The sequence below is a fragment of the Budorcas taxicolor genome, chromosome 19 (assembly GCF_023091745.1).
Source record: "Budorcas taxicolor isolate Tak-1 chromosome 19, Takin1.1, whole genome shotgun sequence".
Classification (NCBI taxonomy): domain Eukaryota; kingdom Metazoa; phylum Chordata; class Mammalia; order Artiodactyla; family Bovidae; genus Budorcas; species Budorcas taxicolor.
The window spans coordinates 43,889,520-43,902,115 of NC_068928.1; the positions used below are offsets into that span (position 1 = coordinate 43,889,520).

General features: G+C 36.5%; 1 protein-coding gene across 3 annotated transcripts in view; it reads right to left on the reverse strand.

The window, feature by feature from the left end:
- Positions 1 to 12,596, reverse strand: part of GPATCH8 (G-patch domain containing 8) — a 93,077-nt gene that overhangs the window by 51,421 nt on the left and 29,060 nt on the right. The gene's annotated exons all lie outside the window — the stretch shown is intronic.

Here is a 12,596-nt window from a genome sequence, read left to right on the forward strand (position 1 = left end):
GCAAACCAGTTTCATTTTAATCATGCAAACTAATCTAGGGCACAAAGTCCATAAATAATAATGTAGGAAACAGTGTAAATCAGGATAAAGATAAGATTATAAGAAAAATAAATAGCATTATATTAAGTCAGACTAAAAATCACTATAAGAACCAACTGTCTACCCCTACTTGCCACAGTGAAGGTAACATTCTCAGAAGCTTATTTTATTCATATGACCTAAAGCAAATTACTTGGGGAGTTTATTTAAAATGTAATTTCCTGAACCCCACTGCAGGCCTGCTGAGTTGTATCTTTAACAAGCACCCAAAGTGATTCTGCTGCTCACTAAAGCTTGAGAATCACCAGTCTAATGGTAAAAGCACTAGAGTAGATCATGAGAATCGCTGGACTGGAAGAAGCACAAGCTGGAATCAAGATTGCCGGGAGAAATATCAATAACCTCAGATATGCAGATGACACCACCCTTATGGCAGAAAGTGAAGAGGAACTGAAAAGCCTCTTCATGAAAGTGAAAGTGGAGAGTGAAAAAGTTGGCCTAAAGCTCAACATTCAGAAAACGAAGATCATGGCATCTGGTCCCATCACTTCATGGGAAATAGATGGGGAAACAGTGGAAACAGTGTCAGACTTTATTTTTTTGGGCTCCAAAATCACTGCAGATGGTGACTGCAGCCATGAAATTAAAAGATGCTTACTCCTTGGAAGAAAAGTTATGACCAACCTAGATAGTATATTGAAAAGCAGAGACATTACTTTGCCGACTAAAGTCTGTCTAGTCAAGGCTATGGTTTTTCCTGTGGTCATGTATGGATGTGAGAGTTGGACTGTGAAGACGGCTGAGCACCAAAGAATTGATGCTTTTGAACTGTGGTGTTGGAGAAGACTCTTGAGAGTCCCTTGGACTGCAAGGAGATTCAACCAGTCTATTCTGAAGGAGATCAGCCCTGGGATTTCCTTGGAAGGAATGATGCTAAAGCTGAAACTCCAGTACTTTGGCCACCTCATGTGAAGAGTTGACTCATTGGAAAAGACTCTGATGCTGGGAGGGATTGGGGGCAGGAGGAGAAGGGGACGACCCAGGATGAGATGGCTGGATGGCATCACGGACTCGATGGACGGGAGTTTGAGTGAACTCCAGGAGTTGGTGATGGACAGGGAGGCCTGGCGTGCTGTGATTCATCGGGTCGCAAAGAGTCGGACACAACTGAGTGACTGAACTGAACTGAACTGAACTAGAGTAGAGGTCAGAAGATTTATGTTACAAACACAGTTACTATCCTCAGCAGTTTGACCATGGACACTTAAGTTTCTCAATCTATTTAAAGTGGCATTATCTCCCACCCTACTATTTGAGAGGAATATGAGATAAGATACAGGTATAAAGCTTATATGCCATCATGTTTAATTCCCCAAACAGTTCTGAAATCTTTTAAAGATTTGAGCATACTGAGGAAAGGTACACCACTAACTGATTTGCAGAGCTTGAATTTAAACCCAGGTCAAATTTCAAATGAGGTCATAAAGTAGTAACCTATGAATCAAATACAGGCCTTGCATATGTTTGTTTATCTCAGATTACTTTAAACTTTGAGCCAACATTTATCAATTACTAAGTTTCACCAGAATATCTGGATTTCTGGTATTGTTTTTTTAAATTCAGGTCTGGCAACACATCAGACTATATTCCTACACAGTAACAATGAGCAAGAGCTAGCTGAGTGGCAATTATTCCTCTCCAGAGATAGCACAACTCACATTACTTCCTACTTACTGTCTCAAGTTCAGTCGGCTTCAACTGTTTATGTTACCGCCTGACCCCAACAGGCATCGGAGCTTCCAAGTCCTACTCTTGAGACTGTCCTCTGCTCTTTCCTTCTAAGCTCCAGCTAGATTTTCTCTGTAACTCATTTGGTTACAAAGTTATCTACGTCACAGATTTCAAAAGACTCAGTAAGATAGAAAAGGCTGAATTTAGAACTAATAAACCACATTTATACATGTAAGGTAATATTATTTTGTCCCCTTTTCTAAATGTACAATCCGTTACTTCAAATTTTGGGAGCCATTTTTAATAAATATTTTCATTTTTAGCTTTTTTATCAAAATATATTTCTCAGAAATCATACTTTTAAACTTTGTGTTCTTATCATGTTTATATCTGGTCCTACTTTTAAATACCAGTGGTTCTTATAGAAGTATTTGATGATTCCGTGTGTCAACTAACTAACAAGTATAGTTGGGCAGATGCTAATACAGTTGTTTGCTTCCTTACTCTCACAATGAGATCTTTCACTTATTAAATCCTTCAAGAAATAAGTTAAAATTCTAAGTTATGTTTTTCAATTCTCTTAAGCCCCCACTGTACCTTTAACTTCACAATTACAGTACTATACTGCACTAGATTTATTTGTTACACTTGTGTCTATATTAGACATAAGCCTCCGGAGACAAGAGCTACATCTTATTCATTCCTTAACTCTTAAGACTTAGTACAGATCTGGCACATTCTACAGATTCAGTAACTATATGCAGAATTAAAAAAACATACTGAAAAGCAACAACAGAAAACACATAAATGCCTAGTAATTGTTACCACTTAGGAGTTTATAGTCTAACAAGAGTTAAGTGAGTAAGTAAGTGAAGTCGCTCAGTAGTGTCCGACTCTTTGTGACCCCATGGACTGTAGCCTATCAAGCTTCTCCATCCATGGGATTCTCCAGGCAAGGATACTGGAGTGGGTTACCATTTCCTTCTCCAGGGGATCATTTCTTTCTATAGGGGATCTTCCCGACCCAGGGATCAAACCCGGGTCTCCCGCATTGGAGGCAGATGCTTTAACCTCTGAGCCACCAGGGAAGATGGTTCAGAGGTTCAGAGGAAAATGGCTCACGAGAGTTAAGAGACACATAAATACAAATTATTCAAGGGAGAATGTTAAAAACACCACAAGAGAAATATAAAGTGTAAGAAAAAATAAAGGAGGAAATTATAGTATGAGACAAGAAATTACAGTTTTCTCTTTACCCTTGGAGATCAATTATCTATCACTCCTAAAAATGTGGCCAAGGTTCTTACTACTCAATCTAGCCTCAAGTTTCCAGTTAATTTACATAAATTTATATTTATCATCAAGAACATAAATGACCACTTCATGTGCTCTAAGAAAAAATATCACATTCAAAGCTACCTACATTTTTTTCAACCAGAGTAACTATTGTACATTTCAATTATGCAGTACTTATTTCTCACCACCATCACATTTCTCCAGAAGACAGAAGTAAGCCACCACACAGCATTTAAGTACATTATAGATAGCATACTGATTAAAAGCATAGGTTTTTGGCAACATGATTCTACTACCTATGTGCTGTAAGATTTGGGGCAAAGAATTGCTTAAAATGTCAATCTCCTCATCTGTAAAAAAGGAGTAACTACCCCAGAGAGGACTTAAATTAGACTATACATGTACAAACACTTTGTAAACACTTAAACGCTAGCTATTATAAAGGATTAACACTAAACCCAGTGAACAAAGGCTTGCTAGCAAGACACGTGCATGAATCAACTGTATATTATACTTCATAGTTGATCTATCATCCTTCATAACTACACTTTCCTTTCCAGTTCCACTGCTATCATTTTATTCTATGCCCTTACCAACTCACACCTAGACAACTTTCTAAATGGTTTTACACCTTCACCTTCAGTCATACTTTGGCGGGATTCAAACTTAACTTCTACCACCAATGTGCTAATTGGTATAATGGAACATTCTGGAACCCTAAACCTACATTTCTTCATTTGTAAAGTGAATTTCTGATTAAATTAGCTTCAATATTTCTATCTGCTAGATAAGTCTATACCTCTCTTCTAATAAAAAACTGCCTTTGGTTTACAAAATAAAGTCCCAAATTGGAGCAGCCTTCTACATTCAGTGTGGTAGGTAGTTAGCAGCATGGATTTTGGGGTCAAAAAGACCAAGGTTTGAATTTTGTTTTTTTTTGTTTTTTTTTTTTAGGGTTTCAAATTGAATATTTTATTAACATGGTAGTTGTCTTTGTAACATGTGCACACACACTCACACACTCAGAATGATCTGCCTGGGGGGAAAAAGACTAGGAATGCCTAAGGGGAAATGAAAAAAAAAAAATTCCTGGTAGGTTTTTCATTATTGTAGGCGATTATGTCCACATCACTTACAAAGCTATTGCCAAATCTGTCCAAGGAAGCAGAGTTTGAGAGGGGAAGAAAAAAATCTTGGGAAAAAAGGTTTGAATTTTGATACTGTCATTTACTGATGGTTTATTCTTGAGCAACTTGCTCAACTTCTTTAAGCCTCAGTTTTTCCTCTGCAAAGCTGGAATAACATAGTCTTGCTTTAAGAATTATATGTGTTAAATAGACAGACAATGGGAGAAGCTGCTATATGGGGACAGGGAACTCAACCCAGTGCTCTGTAAACTAGAGGGGTGGGATAAGGTAGGGAGTGAGAGGAGACTCAGGAGGGAGGGGACATACATGGACTTGTGGCTGATTTATGTTGTTGTATGGCAGAAGCCAACATAACATTGTAAAGCAATTATCCTCCAATTAAAAATTTTTTTAAAAATAATTAAATGAGGTTTTAGTTAAGATAATACTAGATTTGTGCCTATCTGAACCAATTTCCCATTACTGCTTTCTAGTTATGGTTTCTCAACTGCTCTTGGACACCCAGAACCCTGCTTCAACCAAATAATTATGGTTTTTTCCATCCTTTTATATGTCAAAGTTCATTTTAAAAATATGTATTTTGATAAGTTCTTCTGCTTTTAAAGTGTGACATTCACTGCCGAATGGACATTTTCTGCTCTAGCCAGCCACACCTACTCTTTGCCAACTATAATCACCTTGTATACATCAGTGTCTCTTTCTTTGGTAATACCTATTCCTCCCTCCTTAAGACTTCATTGCGAGGTCTTCCCTAGTCATTTATTCTTACAGAGTTTACTCTTAAGGTTTCTTCCACTTATCTCCTAAAATAAATGGCAAACTTATGAGAGTAAGGGTAGTATCTCACAATGTATCTCTTTATTATGGTCTCTTGAACACAAGTATTTAATAGAAGTGCAACTATTTTAACGTAATTCTTCACCAGTGAGTGCTTCATTTAAAGTAATCTACCTTGAGAATGTCCAAACTGCTTCTATACTCTTTTCTTAGTAAAAACGTATCTGATCTAAGTTAGAAAAATTTGCTACTTCCTTTCTAATTATTTTGCATGAACTTGATATATATTTAATGTCTTCTGATTAAATAACACCTTAACATATATTTAATGTCTGTCTTTAAATGCAATAATCTCTATACTGAGAAACAAGCAGTCTATACAGCATCTGAGTTCACTATTTCCCCTTCTCATCTCCCCCAATCCCTTTTCATTTCTCAGTTCAGTTCAGTCACTCAGTCGTGTGCGACTCTTTGCGACCCCATGAATCACAGCACGCCAGGCCTCCCTGTCTGTCCATCACCAACTCCCGGAGTTCACTCAACCTCATGTACATTGAGTCAGTGATGCCATCCAGCCATCTCATCCTCTGTCATCCCCTTCTCCTCCTGCCCCCAATCCCTCCCAGCATCAGGGTCTTTTCCAATGAATCAACTCTTCACATGAGGTGGCCAAAGTATTGGAGTTTTAGCTTCAGCATCAGTCCTTTCAATGAACACCCAGGACTGATCTCCTTTAGGATGGACTGGTTGGATCTCCTTGCAGTCCAAGGGACTCTCAAGAGTCTTCTCCAACACCACAGTTCAAAAGCATCAATTCTTTGGTGCTCAGCTTTCTTCACAGCCCAACTCTCACATCCATACATGACCACTGGAAAAACCATAGCCTTGACTAGATGGACCTTTGTTGGCAAAGTAATGTCTCTGCTTTTTAATACGCTCTCTAGGTTGGTCATAACTCTAGCTCTAAAATCTAGACTTTTTAACTATTAGACTGTCAATTCTAATTTTGTTTACTAACTGGATTCAACTCATTTGTTTATATTAACTAAATTTCATTAAGATAGTCAGAGGTTATATATAATCTGTTATCTTACTAAATTTGATACCTGAATTACTAAAATTATGCTTACCTTTGGAAACGCATAAAGACTGAACAGCTCATTTAATTACCAAGGAACAAAGAGATTATAGCTACCAGGCTCCTTCAGCTAGACCAGCAACAAATATAACTAAGCCTTTCTGACAATCCATACTGACATGCAGAATGTTTAGATTCTAGATTTGGCACATAATCCATGAAAACAAATTTCAAAGGGAAACTAAGGAAGAAGGACAACAACTCAGCTTTTTACAAATATCCTATCCAGAACATTTATCTATGTCTTCATAGTATTAAAGAAAACCTATTTTTCCCCAGCCAAAGAATGATTTTTCTTAGAAGTTAGTGTGGTTTTAAAAATCAACATTCTAACTTAACAATAAAGTCCACATTTTAACACTACATATTTCTACTGTATGGAATTCAAATCTAGTTTTTCTTTAGTCATAAAATGTATTAATATAAGCACTGTTGGGGCTTAGCTAATGCAGGGTTTACCCAACTATATTTACCATTTGTTTGCTAGCTGAAACTAGAGTGGGAGGAGGGATACATACATAAAACCAAAGAAACACTAAAGAAACCAACTCTACTCTGCTTGGATTCTGTCTACTCTGAGTCTTTTTCAAAACAATTTTCTTTCTACATTTTTTAGTAGTAATAGTATATCATATCAAATTTTAAAAGGATACAGTAAAAAGCAACTCACATTCCCTTCACAGTCTGCCTTAACAATGATTTTTCTCTGCATAGTCAAGCAAACAAGAAACAAATATATGCACAAACCCCACAGAATGTACCCTTTTAATGTTTCACAGTGAAATGCTTCAGTTCATCTCTCTTGACATATTTTCCAGCCAACGATTTCACACAATAAAATTTTTATGCTTCAATCTCAAAAATCTAATTCAACATTTTTAACAAAAAGATATGTGAGAAACCTAGAGATACAATACATTTCATATACAACTTCTAGGACTTTGGGAAAGCTGCTTAAGTATCAACAAAAGCTATCGACATGTTACAGCACAGAAAGCAACTGTTAAGAACCATAGTAATTATTTGGTAATCGGGAAGAAATATATACTTTATATCTTAATTTTTTTTAATCAACAATCAATAAACAAGCTATGTTTTAGAAGCTGGTTAGCTGCTGGGTTGATGTACATTCCATTTAAAATAATGGAAAATGGAAACACACTGTTTTATGTGCCACTAAGAAATTTTAAAACCTGCCATTATAACTTTAATGGCATTAATAAGGTACATCTAATTTTACCTTTATTAAAATATGAAAAAACGTCTTAGGATCAAGGAAATATGGTAGACTATTTCCAATCTTTTATTACAGTGATATAATGAATAACTTCAATCATACATTATTTTGTGCATTTCATGAATAAGTTAAAGATAGAAACAGAATTGTTGGATCTAAGGATACATGCATTTTAATCTTTAAGTAATTCAAATTGTTCTCTATAGTGGTTTTATCTGTTTACAGTCTCACTGGCTATGATTTAAGAACCTATTTTCCCCAAATCTGACCAGGCTAGTCTCTTTCAAAGCCTTTTCCAAGCCAACAAGTAAAAAATGATATCTTATAGTTTAATATGCATTATCTCTAATATGAGAAGAAATGAGAATATTTTCATAGTCAAAAGATCATCTGCAATACTTTTCTGTAAACAGTATTCATAGCATTTCCCCCTTTCTATTTAGGTTACAAGTATTTCACATACCAATAAATACATAAAGAAATCTGTCCTCTGTCTACAATGAGATATTACAGATATTTCCCCCAGTTTGTTGTTATTCTTTTACTTTACTATGATGAAATATAGTCAAATTTATCCCTCTTTTAAGGATTTCTGGGTTTGGAGTTGAACTTTAAAAAGTCTCCTTATTATAAGATTATCTTTAATAATTATCCTATTGTTCATCTTAACAATTTTATTTTTTACATTTAATTATTTTAGTCATCTGTAATATGTTTTGGGGTAAGGTACGACAGTGGAGATCCAACGTCTTTTTTTAGGTTACTATACAGTTGTCCCAACCCCACTGCTTAGTGACTGAGGCTCTTTCAGATGTAACTAAGAGCTCAGAACTGAAACAAACAGCAAAATTAGGGACTTAGGACCCTAAAACATACATAGCATTAAAAGCACAGAACTGGGAGTCAAATATCTAGCACATATTCAGTTCAGTTCAGTTCAGTCGCTCAGTCATGTCTGACTCTTTGCAACCCCATTGACTAACACACCAAGCTTCCCTGTCCATCACCAACTCCTGGAGCTTGCTCAAACCCATGTCCATCGAGTTGGTGATGCCATCCAACTAATAAGAGCACATATTAGTATCTTAGCTACTACTGTTACAAATTCTGGGAAATAGAGAGTAGCAAGATAGAGGCTTCTCTGTGATTTTTATGATATTTAGGTTTTTGATGAATACCTAAAGTTTAACTCAAATTCAGTTAAAATATCTAAACATACACCATACAATTGAGGTGTTAATAACAATTAGCATTTATATAGTGTTTTACAGTTTACATAAAGTAACTTCCCTTAATTACTTTACCCTTATAATCACTGCGAGAATATAGGCAGAGATTTTAATCCTCATTTACTGCTGAAACAAATAATTCAACTTGTCCCTTTACTTAAAGTAAGTGGCAGAGCCAAATTCAAACCTAAATCCTAAATTTCTAAATCTGCTCACACTGCTTCATACCCTATACCAAGTGCTTCTAAACAAAAATAAAAGAGAATCCCTACCCTCAAGGAACTTCAAGCAATTTGTCAATTAAGTATTCAATTGATCACATACTAAAAAACATAAACGGTCCCTGGTCTCAAAACCTTCAAAAGTGTACCGTAAGTTTAAAAAGCAAGACTTAGAGGACTGGAAAATAAACCTGAAGAGCAGGAACAATCTGGTTTATTTTGCCCATGACTTACATTATTTACAGCTGGTATAACTAGAACACATTATTATCTCATAGCTGAGCTAATGCTGGTTGACCGTTACTGACTGAACCCTGTAAATATGGAATATGAAATATATCATACCTCTTCATTTGTCTTAGGGGACGAACTTTTGTTTGTGACCAAAAAAATCAGCCAAATCATCAAACAGCTCTTAGACAATATAACAAAGAAAGTTAAGGAATCACTTCTGGACTACATCTACTTACCTATTTCATAGCAAAATAAAGATTTTGAGCTACATTCCATTCCATTTCAAAGCTGCCAAAAGGTCATAAAACAATTTCAAGAACCAAATCCAATTCAACAGCACAAAATACAACTATCATTTGCTGTTGTTTATTCCAAATTAAATATACCCTCTGCCTCCATTAAAAAAACACCACCACCACAACCGTTCATAATATTTCTCATCAGCAGGTCGTTCTTTATTGTTGTTTCCTTCAGGTATCTTGACAACCTTTTCTATAAATCTTTTATTTTTTTAATACTAACAATCACTTATCTGCCACACATAAATTTTAACTTTTGAATATTTTAAGAAACACTGTGATGTGTGCTAAATCGCTTCAGTCGTGTCCAACTCTGCAACCCCATGGACTGAAGCCCTCCAGGCTCCTCTGTCCATGGGATTCTCCAGGCAAGAATACCGGTGTGGGTTGCCATTCCCTTCTCTAGGGGATCTTCCCGAAAGGGATCGAACTGGCGTCTCTTATGTCTGACCTGCATTGGCAGACGGGTTCTTTTACCACTAGCCCTACTGCTGCTGCTGCTAAGTCGCTTCAGTCGTGTCCGATACTATGCGAGCCCATAGACGGCAGCCCACCAAGCTCCCCTGTCCCTGGGATTCTCCAGGCAAAAACACTGGAGTGGGTTGCCATTTCCTTCTCCAATGCATGAAAGTGAAAAGTGAAAGTGAAGACGCTCAGTCGTATCGGACTCTTAGAGACCCCAGGGACTGCAGCCCACCAGGTTCCTCTGTCCATGGGGTTTTCCAGGCATGAATACTGCAGTGGGTTGCCATTGCCTTGTCCAAGCACCACTAGGGAAGCCCTAATAAATATTAGGGGAAAACAAAAGGTAAATAAGGGAAATTCAAGTACAAAATTAAACCCACCCAACAAAGCTGAATTTTCTATCATGCCACAAAGAATTCTGTTTCAGAGTTAGCATGCCCTATTCTCCAACCTATCCAGTGACAAACCTATCCAGTCTTTGCAGCCCCAAAGACTAGCACTCTGTAAAGTCTCACAGGGCTTGCAATAATTTTTAAATGTTAGCAAAATCTCGAAAAGATCAGGCTTAAATTCAGTGGATGACTGCATGTTAAAAAATGTTAGAGAGCCTAAAATCTAACAAAAGCAACTAAAAGTTGACAATGAACAAGTAAATACAAAGAACTTACAAAGCCATGAATCTAGAAATTATTTGCAGTGCGTCTATGCAGTAGTAAGAAGGCATTATGATTTTCTGCAGAGCAACAGGGCTTTCTTCAGTGGTTATTTGTAGCAAAGGTTTGGTACAATGAAAAAAATTTGTCATGAATTATCTAAATATGTCATAAATGTGGCTATATTCTAGTCAAACTATGTGGGTATTACAGAAAGAGCAATGTAAGAGAAATCAACTCAATGCCTGTACAATGTTGAATGTGACACCAAAAAAATAAAAGAGCCATTTCCAAGACAATTAAAGTCACCCCTTAATGTTGGCAGGAGAATAAGGTCCCATTCTTTTTGAAGGGTAGGGACTGTACTAGCCATTCAAGACACATGGGCTTTGAACAACAATGTGAATTTAGTAAACATTACTGAAATGTACACTTAAAAATGGTTAAGATGGCAATTTTATGTTATGTGGGCTTTGCCACAATTGAAAAAAAAAGGGATGGGCTTCAAATTTCTCTTTTAAATAAATAATGGATTGATGAGTTATTGAGTGCTTATTACATGCCAATCACCACAGAGATGAATGTGAAATATGGATAAAATCTGATTTCTCTTCTCAAGGAGTTCAAAGTTTAAAGACACCCAAGTTTGAAAGTATTCTTAAAATGAAACAATAATTTTCCATCACCCAAAAATAGTTAAGTACCCATTTACCTAATCTTTTTTTAAATTTTATTTTATTTTTAATTGGAGGATAATTATTCTACAATATTGTGATGGCTTCTGCCATACACCAACATGAATCAGCCATAGGTATATATATGTCCCTCCCTCCTGAACTGCCCTCCTACTTCCTTCCCCATCCCACCTCTTTAGACCATCACAGAGCACCTTTCTTAAACTCGCTTGCTATATATCTCTCTCACTCTTTTTCTCTGCCAGTTTTAGTTGTACTTTGAAGTCTCCGATGCTTACAATGGAAAACTCTGGGATTCAAACAGATTCGCTAGCCACCTATGTAATGTCCCCAAATTCTACTCCCCTCTGTACCTGAACAAAAACAGTAACAATCAACAATGCTCCTGGGAATCTCTGAATAGGAAGAGAGGTTTCAAATAGTAGGGGAAAAGATCAAATAAAATCTTCAGACCTTATTCTGAACTATCACCTCTGTTCAGCCCAACCCAACATTTAACTGTGCAAATCACTGGGACTAAACCTATCAAGAAGTCACTTCTACTTTAGGCCTGATGACCCTTTCTCTTTTCTGGTCTTTTACAAAATCTATAGTGTATGCCATACAAATTGCTCTCAGTTGTTGAGTATTCTTTATACTGTGTACAATGAGTTCTTGCAAGTTTAGTGGTGATCAAATCTTTCTACCTCCCCCAAAGGATAGGTTAATGCTTAGTAATAAATATTCATTTGAAGTACATTTTTGAGCATTTCTCATGTCACCACTGAATAGAATTTGTGGATGTATACTTTAAAAAGCAGAAGTTTTAAAGACTGAAACATCCTGTTTCATGCCCCGACCTATTGTGCCCCTTAATGCAGTCACTTGAACTGATTAGACTGCCCACTCACATTATGGAAATTCATTTCCCAAATTCAAAAAATTAGTCAACAGTAGTGCACCTCTCCCCAAATATCCCTTTATACAATGAGACCCTTCATGACCAAATGTAGAAGTGCAACGATTTCCATCATTTCTGAGGTACTGTTCACATCTGCAGAGAACAGCAGCCCTTGAATACAAGGGAGCTAATAAGTAAATGGAGTTGGTTGACTGGTTTTCAACTAGTAAGAACTCAGAAGCAGACATGTTGGCAGTGTTTGTTATCCAAATGATTAGTACAGTTAAAAGAAAAAAAATACATGCAATGTAAACTTTTAACCATACATTTCCCAGAGACTGACCTGAACTTGAGAAATGGCCTCTCAGAGAACCCTAGGAAATCTCTGTTTCAATTTTATGTTTCATATAGGTTAATTATTCTACTATTGCATGGATTCTGATTAAAGACAAAGAACCAGGGCAGTCACCAGCTTCAGGAAGAATTCAGGAGGGCAAAAATTAAACTCTGCTGTTGAAATTAATCCTCTTAAAAATACAGCAGCCACAATACAT